Genomic DNA, 17,301 nt, shown 5'->3' on the forward strand with positions numbered 1-17,301 from the left:
TCTGCTGCAAAGTACTAATGGGAGGAGCCTTACCAAAATATCTGCCTTACAGCTTCTGACGCCCTGCATAATCTTCTAGTGAGAGAGTGAAGAACAGGAAAAGATCTTAGAAAGAGTGAGTATAGGAGAAGGAGGCATTAGTGTAGTGGGTGAAAGACTTGAGTGTGTGAGGAAGGAAGAGCATTCTGGGGCCAAGAGCTATGAATGAAACCCCCTAGAGAGGCAGAGAGATGAGACCCAGGCAAAGGGGAAGGTATGGAGGAGCAGTGGAAGGTGAGAGTCCATAGGGTACAGAGATGGCTCTGGAGAAGAAGTTGTTCAGGAACAACTGGGGAAGGGATAAATCAACAGGTTAAGGGTGAGGGAGAACAATGTGAGAGGAGATGGAGAAATGCCAGAGGGGAAGAGAGAAAGAAAGACATGGAAGATAGGGATAGGAAAGGCTCCAGATGGAAGATGAGATGGGGGGTTGTAGGTGAGGAGGAAGAAATGCAAAGGGATTTTCTCAAAAGGGCAGAGGAGGACGCAAGCAGAGTCTGTAGGGGAAGAGAGTGATCTCAGAAATGGGAAAAATGTAGATGGCTGGCAAGGAAAGAGAGGGCAGAGGCTACAGTTGTTGGGGGAGATGTCATAGGTAAGACTGTTTTGATGGGGGAGAAGGACACCAGCTGGAAGAAAAAGAACCTGAATGAATAACTGATTTTTCCGTTTGGTGGCTGAACCACAAAATAAAACTAAAAAATTGTTTAGTTTCTAACCAAAATGGAATTTTTTCGGTTTTTCTCACCCAAATGAAAAAAATGAAAAAGTTCATTTAGGTCAAATGCAGATTTGAATCAGCATTTCATTTAGAAAATGTTGATTTGGAATGAAATATGGAAACTGTTTGTTTCAAAAATGGTGAAACAAAACATTTGGACATTTCCAAAAAATAGTTGTTGTCTTGTTTTTTTCTCTTCCTCCCTCCCCCCCCCCAAAAAAACCCTATTCACTGCATTCAACCAAAATTTGCAAATAGTTTCAGTATCCCGAAAAATACATTTTTCAGACAATTTACTCTAGAGGAGGCACATGCGGGAAAAGACATTCCCATGAGAAAGAAGGGAATGGGAGAGGGAGCGAGAAGGGTTTCAGAAAAGCAGATATGAAGAATGGAAGGAGAGGGAAAAGAAAAGGGGTGTCTCTATGGACAGATTTAGATGAAGGATGGGCAAAAATAAATAGTAGGTTAAATTTAAATATAGTGAGACAGGCAGAGAAGGAAAAAGAAAATTGTTGATCAAATAAATAAAATAAAAAAGTGAGAGACTGTAATGTTTATTTTTATTGTGTAAATTTCATAGAAAGCTTGGTACCAAAATGTAATCTAAAGTACACTATTTGTTTATATATCTGTCTATCTCAGGGGAACTTGGTTCCTTAGGATTAGAAGGGTTTGGGAGACCCATTGTAATGCTGGATAGAGGGCCATCTTCTTGTGTATGCTGGAAGGCAATAATCTGTTTTGGTTTCATGTGTGTATACAATGTTAAACCTGGACTTGTGTGTGTGTGTGTGTGTCTGTACATGAACGCATGTGAGAAGAAAATGCAAGGATGTTTGAAACCCTCTGATCTTGGTGCACATTATTACAAAAATTTGCAAATCATTCTCAAAGGTAATTAATCCTAGGGTATTATGAAACAATGAAGCACTGTGTTAAGGATTTAGCCCAGGATTTTCAAAAATAGGGACTTATAAATAAGCTCTTGAATACATATATTTCAAAAGTGCTGGCCAACCAGCACCTCCCATTGACCTTTATTTTTAAAAAAATCATAAGTACTATTTGAAAGTTTTTGAAGTATATCCTCAGTTCAGTGGCAAAGGCATTAAGAGTCTCTTAATGTTCACCAGTAATCTATCTCTCTCTGTTGTTGACATGTAAGGGCAATATGACTTCGATTAACTAGATTAGGTCTAAATTTAAGCTTTCTTTGACATAATTCATTTATCTGACCACTTCTCTAATGTTGAAAGACAGTACTGCTTTAGGGGTGAAGAGGGAGGTTGTTGGACAGCTGCTTTCAGATTTAAAAGTCATAATATTTAGTTTCATTTACAAAAGTAAAATGTCTTTTTATTATATGTGCTTTGGTGTACATATAATCACCAGTGAAAAGCATTTACATTTATCCCGATATCAGAATTCTTCAGACACCATCAAAAATTGCTTAGTGCATGAACAATCTATAACTTAAGCTCCAAGTACCAAATCTAAGAATTATTCAACGGATGGATTCGTTCAGTTGGCCCCTTTTATGTGTTCATCAGCTGCCTAGTAGCACTCCTGCTATGTCACATGTTCTGGCTTTATTATTTACATATGTCCCACTATTTCTTTATTCTCTTCTGGATAACTTTGGAGATAAGCAGTTGAACTCTGTGACAAAACTCAGCATTTGTTATAAATTCATTCCATTTAATACCCACTATTTTCCTGCGGCATTTGCTTTCAGAGGCATTTAGGCAACTGTCAGTACCTAAATTTGGTAGATTTCTAGCTTTCATATCCGTATGTTCTTCTTCAAAGAATGTCCCTGTGGGTACTTCACCTTAGGTGTCTTGGTGCCCTGTGCTTGTAATCAGAGATTTGTGGTAGCAGTGCCCAGTTGGGCCGCGTACGTGCCATAGCCATCTCGCACCACTCCGAGCAGTTACATACTGGTGCTCAGCCAACCATCCCCGAGTTCCAGGGCCGGCCCACAATATTTTGGCACCTGAGAAGGGGAACTCAAATGCCTTCTTCCTGTTCTGCTCCTCTCATGGTACTGCTCTGCTACCTACCCCAATAAAGGAGAACTAACCACTTAAAATGCCTTGTTCAAAAATTTTAAGGAACACTTAACTTTCAAATGCCTGAACAGCAAATGTAACTTTTCTTGTCTGCATAGTAAACACTGGCATTTTTATCTGTTTGAATAATCAAAGTGGTGCTTTCCGTGCCTTCTTGGCTGCAAAGATTTGAACTGCTTCCTGCTGAAGGTCCACAGTCTGAGCCAGCTCATGCTCTATTGAGATGGTTGCAAGGCCCATCAGCCTCTCCTGTGTCATTGTGGAGCGTAGATGTGCTTTTATTAACTTCAGCTTGGAGAAGCTGCATTCTCCACTGGCAGCTGTTACAGGAAGTGTTAGAAGTATGCACAAAGCAACAAAAGCATTTGGAAAGAGGGTGGTCATCTTATTTGTGCATATATATTCCAGAACAGCCTTTGGAGTTGATCCTGCTGAAATGTATCTTGAAAGGGCTTTCTGTTCATCACTTAAATCACTCGCATCAGTATCGCACATGTCATCATGTGTCAACACTGTCTCTAGTGCCCTGCATTGCTGGTGTAGGTCTTCTTCAGGTATAGTGAGGAGTTTTGGAATATCATACAACATCCCAAATATACTGCTGTATTCCTTGAGCTGAATGAAATGTTCTTGCACAATCTAGCACCTGGTTAAAGAATTCAATTTTGAATGGTTGTTTGGGGTCTCTTCTGGGATTATCCCATGCCTTGTAATCAAAATGTTGTCTTCTTCGGTGACTCTTGTATTCTTGAATGGGTGGGAAAATAGCTTCAGTGTGAAGTTCCTCTGCCAACTTCTGTGCACTCTTCAGAACGTTTTGAAATCCCTCATCTGACTGGTAAGACTGTAGGTCTGACTTTGCTTTGTCCAGTTGTGCCATTGCTCCAGATATATCAAGGTCAACACCTTGAAGTCTCTTGCTTACAACATTTATTTCAAACAGTATGTCATGCCACAAAACTAAGCCACACAGAAATTTGAAGTTATGTATGTTTCTGGTGATTCCATTTCCCTCTCCCACTGTTCTCCCACGAACAGTTCCTGTCATAACATTATCCTCCATAATGGCAACTATGGCATCATCTACCTTCCCAATTTGGTGTTTGATAGGCTTTATTGCCTCCACTTGACTTTCCCATCGTGTGGCACTCAGTGGTTTCAGTGTCAGAGAGGATGTTCCCAGATGTTGCTTCAAAATTTGCCATCAGTGAGTTGATGCAGAGAAAAATACATAGATGCTTTGAATTACATTAAAAAATTCAGCAGCCTCACTAGAAGCTGATGCTGCATCACTGATCATCAAGTTCAATGAATGAGAACTGCATGGGACAAAAAAAGCTTGAGGGTTTAACTCTCGGATCCGTGTCTGCACTCCTCTGTTCTTTCCTCTCATGTTGGCACCATTATCGTAGCCCTGACCTCTCATGTCAGCTATTGCAATTCCCGTATCTTCCAGCTTTTTAAGAAGCACATTTGTCATACCAGCTCCTGTAGTATCATCAATGTCAATAAATTCTAGAAAATGCTCTCTGACAGTCACCATTGCAGGGACATTTTCACTAGGTTCTGTTGTTGTTACAAAACGTGCCATTAAAGTCATTTGTTCCGAATGGCTGATGTCAGGTGTGCAGTCCAGAATAACAGAGTAATATCTTGCTGACTTCAGATCTGCCACAATCTTCTGTTTGGCTTTTGTTGCCAGTAACTCTATGATCTCATTTTAAATTGTTTTTCCAAGGTAGTGGTGTGTGTACATTTTTTGGGTGGTGACTCTTCTTAGATGTACAGCATCAAACTCAGCCATCAGCTCCACAATTTTAAGGAAGTTTCCATTGTTTGGCACATACAGCTGATCTGAAATGCCACGCAGTGCTAGGTTTTGGGTAGCAAGCATTCTCACAATGGCAATGAGCTTTTTCAGAACATTTTGCCAGTAAAGAGACTCTGATGCAATCTTCTCTTGATGCTGATCGTCTATGGTGGCTTTTAACCTTAGTCTCATATCAAGCTCTTTCCACCTATGGAATGCTTTCTGGTGATTTGCTGCCTTCTTGTGACATACCAGATTTCAAGCCAGATTTTTCCAGTCCTTTGTTCCTGTAGAACCCAGTGTGGCTGGAACATTAGACTGGAAGAGTGTGCAACAAAAACTGTATGTAGCATTCTGGGTTTTTGAGTACATAAGCCATGGCCTCTCCACTTTGTCACCATTGGGGATTTCATGCCAGTAATGTGTTGGATGGAAACTTCTGTTTTCATTGTCTTTGGGGAACATGAAATTTTTCACTTGCTGTGGCCCATGCAGTAGAGGGAGGTCCCTCAGGCTACTGCTCAAGTGGGTCCACAGTCCTGGATCATCTAGACTTAAGGAACTAAACTCAGTAGCAGCTGTTTCTTGCGCCTCTACCACACTCTTCTCTGATCTACACTTTTCTTCAGGAGTGTGCATGGTTACATCCATTTGAGCAGTAGCTGCCAGGTCACCTGCACTCTGACTAACTGGAAGATCAGGCATCTCCTCATCACTCACATCCTCACTGGGGCCGGAAGGCTCACCGTGAACATTTGTGTCTATGCATCTCAGGAGAGCTCCTTCCTGCTTAGATAGAAAAGCTTCCTTTGCTTTCTTTCTTTTTCTGAATGCTGCCCCTGAGGGGCGTTTTCTTCTTTCTTTCATGATTGCTGTTCTGTGCCAGCTATAGTGGCTCTATAGCTCTCAACACTCAATTGAAGGGGACAAAAAAGCAGGCTGGTAAGCAGGGCCTGAGTGAGGGAAGATATCAGTGTCTTAAAGGCCTAACTGGCTCCTACTACTTCAGTTGACTGCCTGTTCTCCTCAAGTGGGTTCAGGGAAGCGGCAGGAAACAGGAAGCTCCCTGAGAAGCTGGCATTAAATCAGTCCAGGCTTCTGGGGGTGCTAGAAAGGTACATAAGAGGCTCCTCCTCCTCTCTCCCTGCAGCTCCTGCTGCTTTCTGTTATTCCCTCTCACCTCTTCTCCTGCCTGCCTGTTATGTCTCTTGTGCCCTCCTTCCTCCAGCACAGCACTCTGCCATCTCTGTGCATCTAGAGCAGAGAGACTACATATGCACCAGCAGCAGACACAATTTTCTACACTCTGGGTCCTAGTGGCTCCCCTCCACAGTCTGGCACCTGAGGTAGCCGCCTCAGTTCACCTCATGGTAAGGCCAGCCCTGCCCAGTTCCTTCTCTACCGCCTTTCACTTGAGTCGAAGTGATCAGCAGCGCCCTCTCTTACATCAGATAAGATTTATTGTAGTTAGTTCATAGTGATAGTGTTAGCTTAGTTGTAGTTAGTTTTCCCTATCTATTGCCTCACTTTATTTTCTTAAATTTCTTAAATTAAAAACAATTTACCATTCCGTTCTACCCCTGCCTCTCTGGCAGGCATACAGCCTTTGCCTCAACATGGTTTACCCCTTATTTTTCTCTGAGACTGGCTCTCTCAGGCATGCCCGGCTTACCGGGCTTTAAACACTGCCTGACTTGCAAACTATCCGTACCTGTTTCTGACGTCCACACTCAGTGTGTCCACACTATAGAAAACTGACAGCTAGGACATGAAAAGCCAGGGTTCTTCAACTGAAGCTCCTCATGATGGAGAAATCACTCAGACCAGCCTCTAACCCCGAGTCCAGGTCACCCCCTGGCCAACGATCATAAATGGCAGCCTGTGACAGGGACTCTGCTTCAACATTGGCTGCCAACGAGCCTGCTTCTAGAAAGGCTACAAAAAAGCAAGCACAGACATCCCAGCACCGATAATAGCCTAAACGAAAGTGATCTCCAACAGAAAAATCTGCCCCGGTACCGATAGCACTGAGAGTGTCGGACCGCGAGGCACTGGGAATGTCCAGCACCAAGAGTTCCCGAAGAACTAAAGACCCTGTGTGTGCAGGTTCTAATGGAGGTTCACATAGCAAAGTGAAACCTTTCAGCTCAGCGCCCACGGAGCCGAAGATGATCTCAGCACCAAGCTGTACAATGGTGCCACTTGCTGTAGCAATGCTGCACAGGTCTAAATCCTCAACACCAGCAGCTTCAACTCAGGCTCCTGGGCTGTCCACCATGCTGTCCCCAGCACCGAGCCTCACGGTACAGCAGCAGTTCATGAGATACACGAACCTGGTAATGGCTTCAACACCTAAATCATCTCTATGTGGCATTGAGGGTACCCCATACAGATCGGTACATACCCAGCCGACTGGTCCCTGCAGATCAGCTCCCCCCACCTCCATCTCCAGTGATGAGGAACAAGAGGATGAGGATGATGCAGTGATATATACCCCTCATCATTCCTCATCAAAGCTAGGACCATTTCATCACCAACCACCTGCAGATATACGAGGATGGTATGGTCACCCATGGGCAGCGCCCTCCATACCATTTCCACCTAACAGTTCATACTGGGATCTATGGGCAATGTATAGGGCCCAAAACCACAGGCCACCTAGCCCACCTAGATCCAGAACAGCCCAGTCCCCTTCATCTACTGCCCTGGCACCCTCTGAAACACAAGAGGAAGACACTGAGGATCTTGAGGACACAGCTGAACATGACACTTTGGTGCCTACTCACCTCTCATCTTCGTTGCCAGATGAAACCATAATTCCTTCACCTCCTACTACGGGGGATGATTTCAAATCCTTTGAGGACCTCTTCAAAGGGGTTGCTGAATCCATAGACATTTCGCTGGCATCAGAAGCCCAACATAAGCTCACGGACATATTCCAGGCATCCCCATCGGCAAAGATAGCCTTGCCGATAAATGATGCTATTATGGAGCCTGCAAAATCATCTGGCAGACTCCAGCTACTGCACCACCGTCATGTAAGAGGTCTGACAAAAAATATTATGTGCCAGCAAAAGGAACTGAATTTTTATTCACGCACCCTGAACCAAACTCCTTAGTGGTGAAGGTGGTCAATCACAGCGTGAAACAACACCAGTCCCAAACGACCCCAAATGGTAACAATTGGAAAAGGCTAGACCTTCTGGAGCAGAAAGCCTATTCCTCAGCTATGCTTAGGTTCCGCATAGCTAATTATTCGGCCCTACTGACTAAATATACACAATCTGTTCTCCAAAATGTCAACCTTTATTGAAAATTTGCCAGATGACAAAAAAGAAGAATACAAAGCAAACATTTCTGAAGGGTCTCTTATTGTCAGGACAGCCCTCCAGGCTTTCCTTGACTCTGCAGATATAGCAGCACGACCCATTGCTATATACATTGTCATGCGCTGTGCATCCTGGCTCCATCTCTCTGGATTCCCAAGGGAGGTTCAGGCAATGGTTGAGGACTTCTCCTTTGAAAGACAAAAATTATTTGCAGACAAAACCGATGTCTCACTACACACCCTAAAGGACTCAAGGGCGACCTTGAAAACCCTTGGCATTTACATACCTACTAACAAAAAGAAACTGAGCAGGTTTTACAATCAGAGATTCCGGTCTACACCATACTCCCAGCCTCAAAGACAGTGCGACCAATGGCATAAACAAAAACAGAACAGACATCGGCAGAACCAAGATCAACCTTCAACGTCTCAACCATCCACCTCCAGACAATAATTTTGAAGGTGTGGTTGAGGGCACGAGACCTCCACACTCTCTGATTCCGGAACCAGAAATGGTCCCTCGCCCATTCGGAGACCGTCTGTCACCATACTACCCAGCCTGGAACACCATCACTACAGACAAATGGGTTTTAGAGATTATTCAGAAGGGATACGCCATCCTCTTTATTTCTATCCCACCTACCCACCCCTTCCCCATCCCTCATCAGGGACCCCACTCACGAGCACCTGTTACAACAGGAAATAAACCACCTCGTACAATTAGGTGCTGTGGTACCCAAACCATCACAGCACAGGGGGAGAGGTTTCTATTCCCTTTACTTTCTAACTCAGAAAAAGACTGGTGAGTGGAGACACATCCTGGATTTACAAAAACTCAACAAATTCATAAGAACACAAAGTTTCAAAATGGTGATTTTAACCCCAATAATTCTGGCATTAGAGAAAGGAGATTGTCTCTCAGCCCTTGACCTCCAGGATGCTTATTATCATATTACCATTCATCTGTCACACAGAAGATTCCTGAGATTCACCCTAGGAAAACAGAATTTCCAGTACAGAATACTACCCTTCGGCTTTTCCACTGCCCCAAAAGTTTTTTCCAAGATTCTCGCTGTCGTTGCAGCTCACCTCCACAGACAAGGAGTGATGATATTTCCATACTTAGACGACTGCCTGATAAGAGCACCAATGCAGCAAGAAGCAATAAACACCACGCAGAGTATGATAACCCTGTTCACAGACATAGGGTTGCAAATAAATGTTCAGAAGTTCACACTGGTTCCTGTCCAAAAGTTGAAATTCATGGGAGCCTTCCTCGATTGTCTCACAGCAACTGCAATGTTACCCCAACAACGCTTCCTCACTCTAGTCAACCTAATTTCAATGATGATAGACAGCCCACAAACATCTGCCCGAACATGCTTACAACTCTTGGGACATATGTTGGCAAAAACATTTTATGTAAAACATGCCAGACTCCACATAAGATGCTTGCAGACCTGGCTTCGAACAGTGTTTATACCACACAGACGCTCTCTCAACAGATGCCTCACAATGCCACTCACTAACATTATGGACACAATCACAGAACGTCTTCTCAGGAGTCCCTTTCCAACAATAAGCTCCAACCATGACAATCACAACAGACACTTCCCTAGTAGGCTAGGGGGCACATCTACGCAGCAATACTATCCTAGGCCGCTAGTCTCCAGCAGAGTCCAACCTGCACATAAACTTCTTGGAGCTAAGGGCAGTCCAAAATGCATGTGAGCACTTTCTCCCTTTAATCAAGAACAATGCCATCAAGATCCTCACGGACAGTATAGCATGTATGTTTACTATAAACCGCCAAAGGGGAGCACAATCATACTCCCTATGTACAGAGGCAATACACCTTTGGAACTGGTGCATCACCAACAACATAGAGATATTAGCATCCTATTTGCTGGGATGTCAGAATACAACAGCGGCTCTACTAAGCAGGGATTTTGCACAAGCCCATGAGTGGGAGATGGATCCTGGAATTCTCAAATCCATATTCAAACTATGGGAGTTCCCCACTATAGGTCTATTTGCAACAACTCAGAACACCAAGTGCCCACAATATTGCTCTTGGGCCAGATTGTGACACCACTCCCTAGGTGACGCTCTCCTCATAATATGAGAGGCGCCACTGATGTAAGCATTTCGCATGACACCTCTCCTAAGCTAAGTCATTCACAAGATCAGTCAGGACAAATCCAGGGTCATTCTCATTGCACCCACATGGCCCAGACAAACATGGTTCCCATACCTGCGCCAGATGGCAGTGAAACCACCTCAAACCCTTCCCTTAATGCCTCACCTTCTGTCACAAGATACGGGATGTATCCATCACCCCAACCTTGCAGTACTCCACATCAAGACCTGGTTACTCCATGGCTGATGGGGGGTCAAGAAGGACTGTTCTAAGGAAGTGAAAGATATATTACTGAACAGTCAGAGACTAAGCACAAGAAAGACATATATCCATAAGTGGAAACGATTCTGCACGTGGTGCCAGGACAAACAGATCTTTCCACAGTTGGCCCCCCTACCGAGAATCCTCGACTATATACTGGGACTTAAAAGATCAGGGCTATTCCCCAAGCTCCATCAGAGTACACTTGGCTGCCATTACTTTCCTCCACAACAGGGAAGCACCAAGACACCCAAAGTGGAGCACCCACAGGGACAACCATCTCGAAGAACCTCAGTTACTGCACAAGGTGAATAACCCTCTCTTAAGGTGGAAATAATATTTGAGTTGAAGATTCATAGTTTGATCTTTAAACTGTAGATTTTCAATGGCTAAATCTTGTGTAAACTGGTGACTGCAGCTGCTGCCTTTGTGACATTATTTCCTTCTGGATATCCCCACTAGTTTGCACATAGCTGCCAAGGTTTGTGAATTGACTCATCTCTTGCATTTCTTTGCCTTCTAACATAATGCTTAAGTTGGGAGTTTCTGGGGTCTCATTAATAACAGGAGAGGTGAGAGAATGCAGTCTTGTTTAACACCAGTGTCTATGTTAAACCATTTGCTTTAGGCTGCATTTATTTTATCTGTGCAAGCTGCACCTTGATATAATGTTTTGACAATGTAAATTATTTCTATTGGCATAATAGCCTTTATTTAAAGACATGGATCTTTAAAGATATTGTTATAATTGTGTTACAATTCAGTCACAGTATTCATCCTCATATTAATGTTTTGATATCATTGTGCAGACATTTAGCAGGAATTTTAGGAGGGTGTTTTGTTGCTTTCTGTTTCCTCTTCAGCTTTTTGAGTTACTGACACATTATTGCAGTAAAACATATGTAGGGTCAATTCATGCTGAATAGTTATTAGAAACCATGATAACAAAAGTCATTACATTGCAGTTCAGTTTTGACAGTAAAATTTCTGCAACATTATCACAAATCCTCACGCATTAGTGCAATGATCCTTACTATAGTTTCATATTAGAATCAAAAGACTGCTGTAGCATGCTTGATACAAAAAGTCATACAAGTCAAGAGAACTTCTTTTGTGCTTTTTCAGATAACATTTTTTCTCTCACACATAGGTACCTCATTCAGAGCTCTTTGAGTCCTTTGCCTCTAATACTTCGCTCATCTGTAATATAAAAACCAATTTTCTTTAAATAACATCTGTCTTGATTTGAAAGACCAAAAGAACAATGTGGTAAATCTGATAACTGTGCCTGAGTTGTCTCTTATTTCTGCAGTTAATCTGTTCTAATTTTACTGACATTTCACTCATTGCCCTACTGCTTATTGTTACCATATAAACAATAATTAGAATTTTTACCTGCATATGATATTTCTGCTTATCCATTTCACCTATCTGAAATTCTTAAATTGTCCCATGTCCTCAAAAAAGCATAAATCAGATTACAGCAAAAACTTTGGAATTATGGATGTTAAATTCGATTTTTGCCCTTCTCCAAAAGCATAGTCATTTCCATAGCAAATAGAAATAAAGGATGTTGGAGAGAGCCTTAAAGATATTAAACAAATAAGCTATTGAAAGTTCCTACTCCTAAATGCAAAAGCAGTCGAAACTGAGCAAGTGGTGGCTAAAAAAGTTATTATAAGAGTAATACTAGTACTGTTACCTCTTTTTGACGCAAGCAGCTAGACAATTTTGGGGGTCTTGCAGGTGGTTTTGGTTAGGAGAAATTGATGATGGAATCAGGTATTTCTTCGATGCAATCCTGTTTATTTGCAAAGTACGTATAAAGTCCTGTTTCCTTGAACACAGTGGGAATTACACGTTTTTCGTTTTTTTACTCACAGTTCCAAGCCTCTTTCAGCCAGCACTTTACACAAAAGCTCTTTTTGTTACCTTTTTCTTAGTCACACTACTAGGGATTCTCTGGCTGTGCCTGAGGTTCCCTTGCTCCTCTCTCTCTCTCTCTCTTTCTCTCTCTCTCTCTCACTCGCACACGTGCACACACATACACACATAATCAAATCAATCTCCCACCCCTGCATATACATATAGCCCACAGTGAATCCCTTCCATCTACATAGTTTAGATTTCTGATCAACCTAACTGGTGTCTGTGTTTTGTGTGGTGGCTCCTATTGTTTCAGCTATCTATTCCATAAAGGAATTCAATTGCTTGTTACATTTATCCTGAATGAAGGGCAGCTGTCATAGCCACTAACTTCTATAAGGTTTCATCCAACCCCCAGCATAGCAGTACTAACAAATTTGTTAGAGTCATGGAAAAAACCCTAAAATATATCAGTAATATCAAGGAAGATCATGCCAGACTAGTATATAAACAGAGCAATCATTTACAGATTGAAGTTCTAATATTTGCAATTTAGATCCACTTGTATAGCAGTTTCATACAGAGAGAAGATTTGAATGGTGGAGTTTGCTCAGGAAAAAATCTCAATATCCTAGGGACAAGTAATTGTCTATTGAATCAAAGATATCAATCCTACATAATGTCCTAGAGTAGGAGAACAAGAATGTGACTTTGCAATTCTTCTTTAGAAGCTTTCCCTCTCACTGGCCAAGGCATGGCCATGGCCTTAGTTAAATGACTCTTTATGTAGACATGAGAAAACATGTAGCCATTTCAGTTGTAGAACACAAAGAATGGAGTTAGAATGTCACCTCAGTGATCGCTTTTGCAGGAATATTTGAAAGTAGGAAAAAAATGACTTACCATAGTAGGTATAGTTTTCTAAGATTTTTACCCATATAAATCTACAGTCATGAGATTAATGCACCCCTGAGATGCAAGCTTGATTATTCTAGAACGCAGTGCCCATTGGAGCCATCCTCACAAGTTCCCTAAACCTCTTCCTTCATGCAGGGTTCCAAAAACTAAAAAAGGGAGTAGTCCCAAGTTCCCAACTAGCACTGGTTGGAAATATTTCAACAAAACATTTTTTCATTGTAATTTGCCTATTTGTCAAAACTGAAAAACTTTGTGGAAACAAATTTCAAAACCTCCCTGGTTCCCTGCCAGCTCACCCACCTGGCTCCTCATCAGCCCACTTGGGAGACTTCTGAGGGCCGCAGGGCTTCCAGGTTCATGGATCCTGGAACAGCCCACCATGTGGACATCTCCAAAGCCAGGGTTCTAAGGCTTCAAGGGACTGCAGCTCTGGAGCACAGCTCTGCCATGCAGACTGACTCAGGTCAGAGTCAGAGAGACCAGAACTTCCAGACTGCCAAGCCAGCTGGCCAAGTCCCAAAGTAGCTGACTTCACTGACTGCTGTGAGTCAGGTAAACTGGGAAGCAAGGTGGACTGGGATTTGGGCAGCTGTGTCAGCCCCAGCTCCCAGGCACCTCAGCAAATTGCCATGTGGACTGAAGGGAAGCTGGGACTCATGGAGCTTGGGAGCCAGTGTTTCCTGGTTCCCTCTCAGCCCAGCAGGTTGAGTGAAGGAGAGTCAGGAGTCTTAGAACTTGGAAGCCAGCACTTCCAGGGCTTTCCATCATCCTGTCAGGTGGAGTACCAAGAACCCAGGACTTCCCCGCTCCCCCTCATCTCACCAGATGGGCTGCCATGAAGACAGGGATCCTGGAAGCTCTGTCAGTGAAACTGTCAGTTTCAGTCAGCAGCTGCCAGGAATCCCAGGGAGCACACTTTGTTTTGGAAACACCACATTTTGGTGTTTCTGAAACAAAGTATTATGACATTTCACTTCTGCAAACATTTTCAAGTTTTTGGCTTTTTGTCCCAATTCAGGATCAAAAATTTTCACTGAACTGAAATTCAGTTTCCTAGTTAGTTCTAGTCCCAACCACTCTTCAGTAGACAGTAGACTACTGTGACTGCACACAGTTTTTAATATTGTGTTATCACTAAATCTAGCCACACTTGACATTGATGTCAATGCAATTTGTGAAATAAGTTAAGAAAAGTGGTATTTATTGACTCTTGATTGTATTCATATTTTCCACTCTGAAGTGTTACTTTTTATTGATGTGCTCTTTCATTTTCCTCAGATAATTTTCATTCTGTTTCAACCACTCTCCATAATTCTGTTTTTTAAACTAGTCTATTCTGTGGTAACTACCATATGCAGTTTTGAAATTCAGATAAATTGCAGTAACTAAGTCATTCCTTGGCCACCAGAACATTCATGTACTTTCAGATTCAAGCTAATTTCTCAAGGGTACTTCATCTTTAGTGGATAGATGCTGACTGTCAGTTACTAAATGTTTTGTAATCTTACCATATATTATTAGTTCTAGTATTATCCCTACAAATGAAGTCAGGCTTATACTAAAGGCTTGCAGTTTCCTGAATAACTCGATCTGTCTTGACATATTCCTGAAAGTTCATCTTGTTTGTCCAGATGACTACAGAATCTGTAGAACCAAACGTTTTAGGTTGATAGTTAAAGATAATAGAATTATGCTCAGGAATTCTTAGTCATTACATAGCACATTCCCTTGTGACATTTTTTATTAAATCAAAAAAGGTTACATTTGGAAACAACTTCTGTGAGTGTAGGCATTGTAATAATGTGTCACCTGTCTGATGTCAGAGACAGCAACCACCTCCATTTTCACTTGCTGACTGGGTAGTTTAGCCATCCAGCTGAACCCAAACACTCTACTCTTTCTAGGATAACAAAAATCAAAAACTAAGTTTAAACTAAACCTTCTCTGGGTTCAAGACTTCTCACTGGGACATATGTCTAATTTCCGCCTTGGCGTGGCGGGGAGGTGATCGGGAGCTATGTCCCATCTTCTACTGGAAACTCCAGTGCTGGGCAATGGAAGGAAACAAAAACCTACTGTTTCCTCAGATCCAAGCTGCGTGTTTGCCCAAGGCCTCTTTCTTCACCTTGCTCATAAAAAATCTTCTACCTCTCCAGGGTTCTGAGACAACAGTACAAAGAAGGCAACAAAGTCCCATAATATACCAATTATCCTCTCTGTGAAGGATCCTTCCTCTTGGTTGTGTGGCTTCTTCCACAGCCCTTTGGTGGGTAGACCACAAGTAGCACCTGCTTTCTCTCTCTCTTTCTCTTTTTCTATAAAGAGACTCTCACAGATCCTACTTCCTTCAGATCTCTCTGTTATTAGGACTGGGTGGTTTATTTATAACTCTGTCCCCTTTCCCAGCATTCTTTGCTGTAGCCTATGAATCTTGTGCTTCTTCTGGGAACTATGGTACCAGAATGTCTTTTTCCTCTGTTGCAGTCAGGAACATGACAGCTAGACTTTAAACTGCTGTCAAAGGACTAGCTTGCTCTGGTGACAGGCTTAGAAAACAGCTCATCCAGTATGCTGAAATAGCTATTTCCAGTTCCAAAGTAGCAAGGTCTAAAACTAAATCTATAAAATTTGCAAAGGATCTTTTTGTGATCAGGTTAAGCTAAAACTCAGTCAGTAAATAAAAATTCAACACAGATTTCTGACTATGTAGTTTAACTTAGTAAAATCATACCTTTCATTTTCCATACCTCTTATTCTAGTCATCTAGATTTTAATTTCATTCAGATATAGAGGAGGAAAGGTCTAACTTCGGCATAGTAACCTGAAAGACAAAAGCACATAGTTTGAAAAATACAAGAATTGGCTCATTGTCCCTTGAACTGAGATATCAATTAGTCTGCTCAATAGGTTGTTGACCTTGGTATTTTTTAAGGGCACATGGTTAAATGTTACACACAAATCTGAAACTTGTCTTTGGGTTTGAATCTTGTCATTAAACTTATGTCTTTGGAGAACTGCTTCCTTGAGCAACCATTTTCTAGAAGGGTATTTGGGGACTGAGGTAGCTATTTAATAAAATCAAGGAAGAATTCCATATAATAGATTGCTATATTTTTGTACATGAATTCAGGACTAAAAATTAGGTTCTGAATGTATCTAAGATATTTTGAAAATTTTGTTAGAAAAAATTTAACCAAGAAAATTAGTCATCTATTTGGACAGCAATTAGCACAGTGAATTTGAGATTATTAGACATAATTTAATCGGCACAGGCTCATCTTAAATAATGGATTTGCACAGGAGTCATTAAGAGCCTTCAGAACCTTCATTGCTAGTTCTGACGTGTGAAATGGCAAGAACCCAGCTTGATTCTCAGAATCCCAGCTGTATTTAGTTATCAAAAACATGTACATCTTTTTACCTGTAAATTCAGTACATTTGATACCAAAAGAACTAAATGATGATAGACGTGTCATGTCATTTTTCAGGGAAATACTTCTTTTAGCATCAGTCAAGGAGTGTCCATTTGTAGGGTGAGTCAGACTGTAGTTCTGTAAACTGAAGGAAGCCTCACTCACTATGAAGTTTTAAAAATAAAATAAAAAAAACCCTGAAAATAATCTTTCATTTGGTATACTGGTTCACATGTAGATGTTCAGAAGATACATTTCTTTGTCACCATACCATGCAGTCTAAAGTTAAATTTCTAATATTTTCTCCCAAGACAAATTCTGATATATAGGTTTGCATGTGAGTCTGTCTTTCTGGAAACAGAAATATGTATGTAAAGTATCTACTAAATAATAGGCTTTTAGCAATTACATTCATCTTAGACATTGAATTCAAACGAAGCAAAATGTCCAACTTTGTTTACTAATTTCATTCTTATCTTTTCTTTCAATATCCTGTCTTGGTTCCCTAGTTACAACATAGATGCACCTAAAGTTTGCTCGAAACATTTGCCATTAGCATCTTCTAAAAAAAAATTAAATTTGAGGATAATCCTACCTCCAGAGCTTATTCTGTTCCTGGCCATTGACTGTGACAGTGAAAGGCTCATCTGAAAGCACTGGAGCATCCCATCTAAAAGCATAAAACATATTACATTTCATGAAAAAGCTAATTCAGATTGTTTAATTCTGG

The 17,301-nt window shown here is 41.7% G+C and overlaps 1 protein-coding gene across 1 annotated transcript in view; it reads left to right on the top strand.

Moving 5' to 3' along the window:
* CCDC178 (coiled-coil domain containing 178) overlaps positions 1–17,301 on the top strand; it is a 357,941-nt gene that overhangs the window by 250,352 nt on the left and 90,288 nt on the right.

This window comes from Lepidochelys kempii, chromosome 2 (genome assembly GCF_965140265.1).
Source record: "Lepidochelys kempii isolate rLepKem1 chromosome 2, rLepKem1.hap2, whole genome shotgun sequence".
NCBI lineage: Eukaryota > Metazoa > Chordata > Testudines > Cheloniidae > Lepidochelys > Lepidochelys kempii.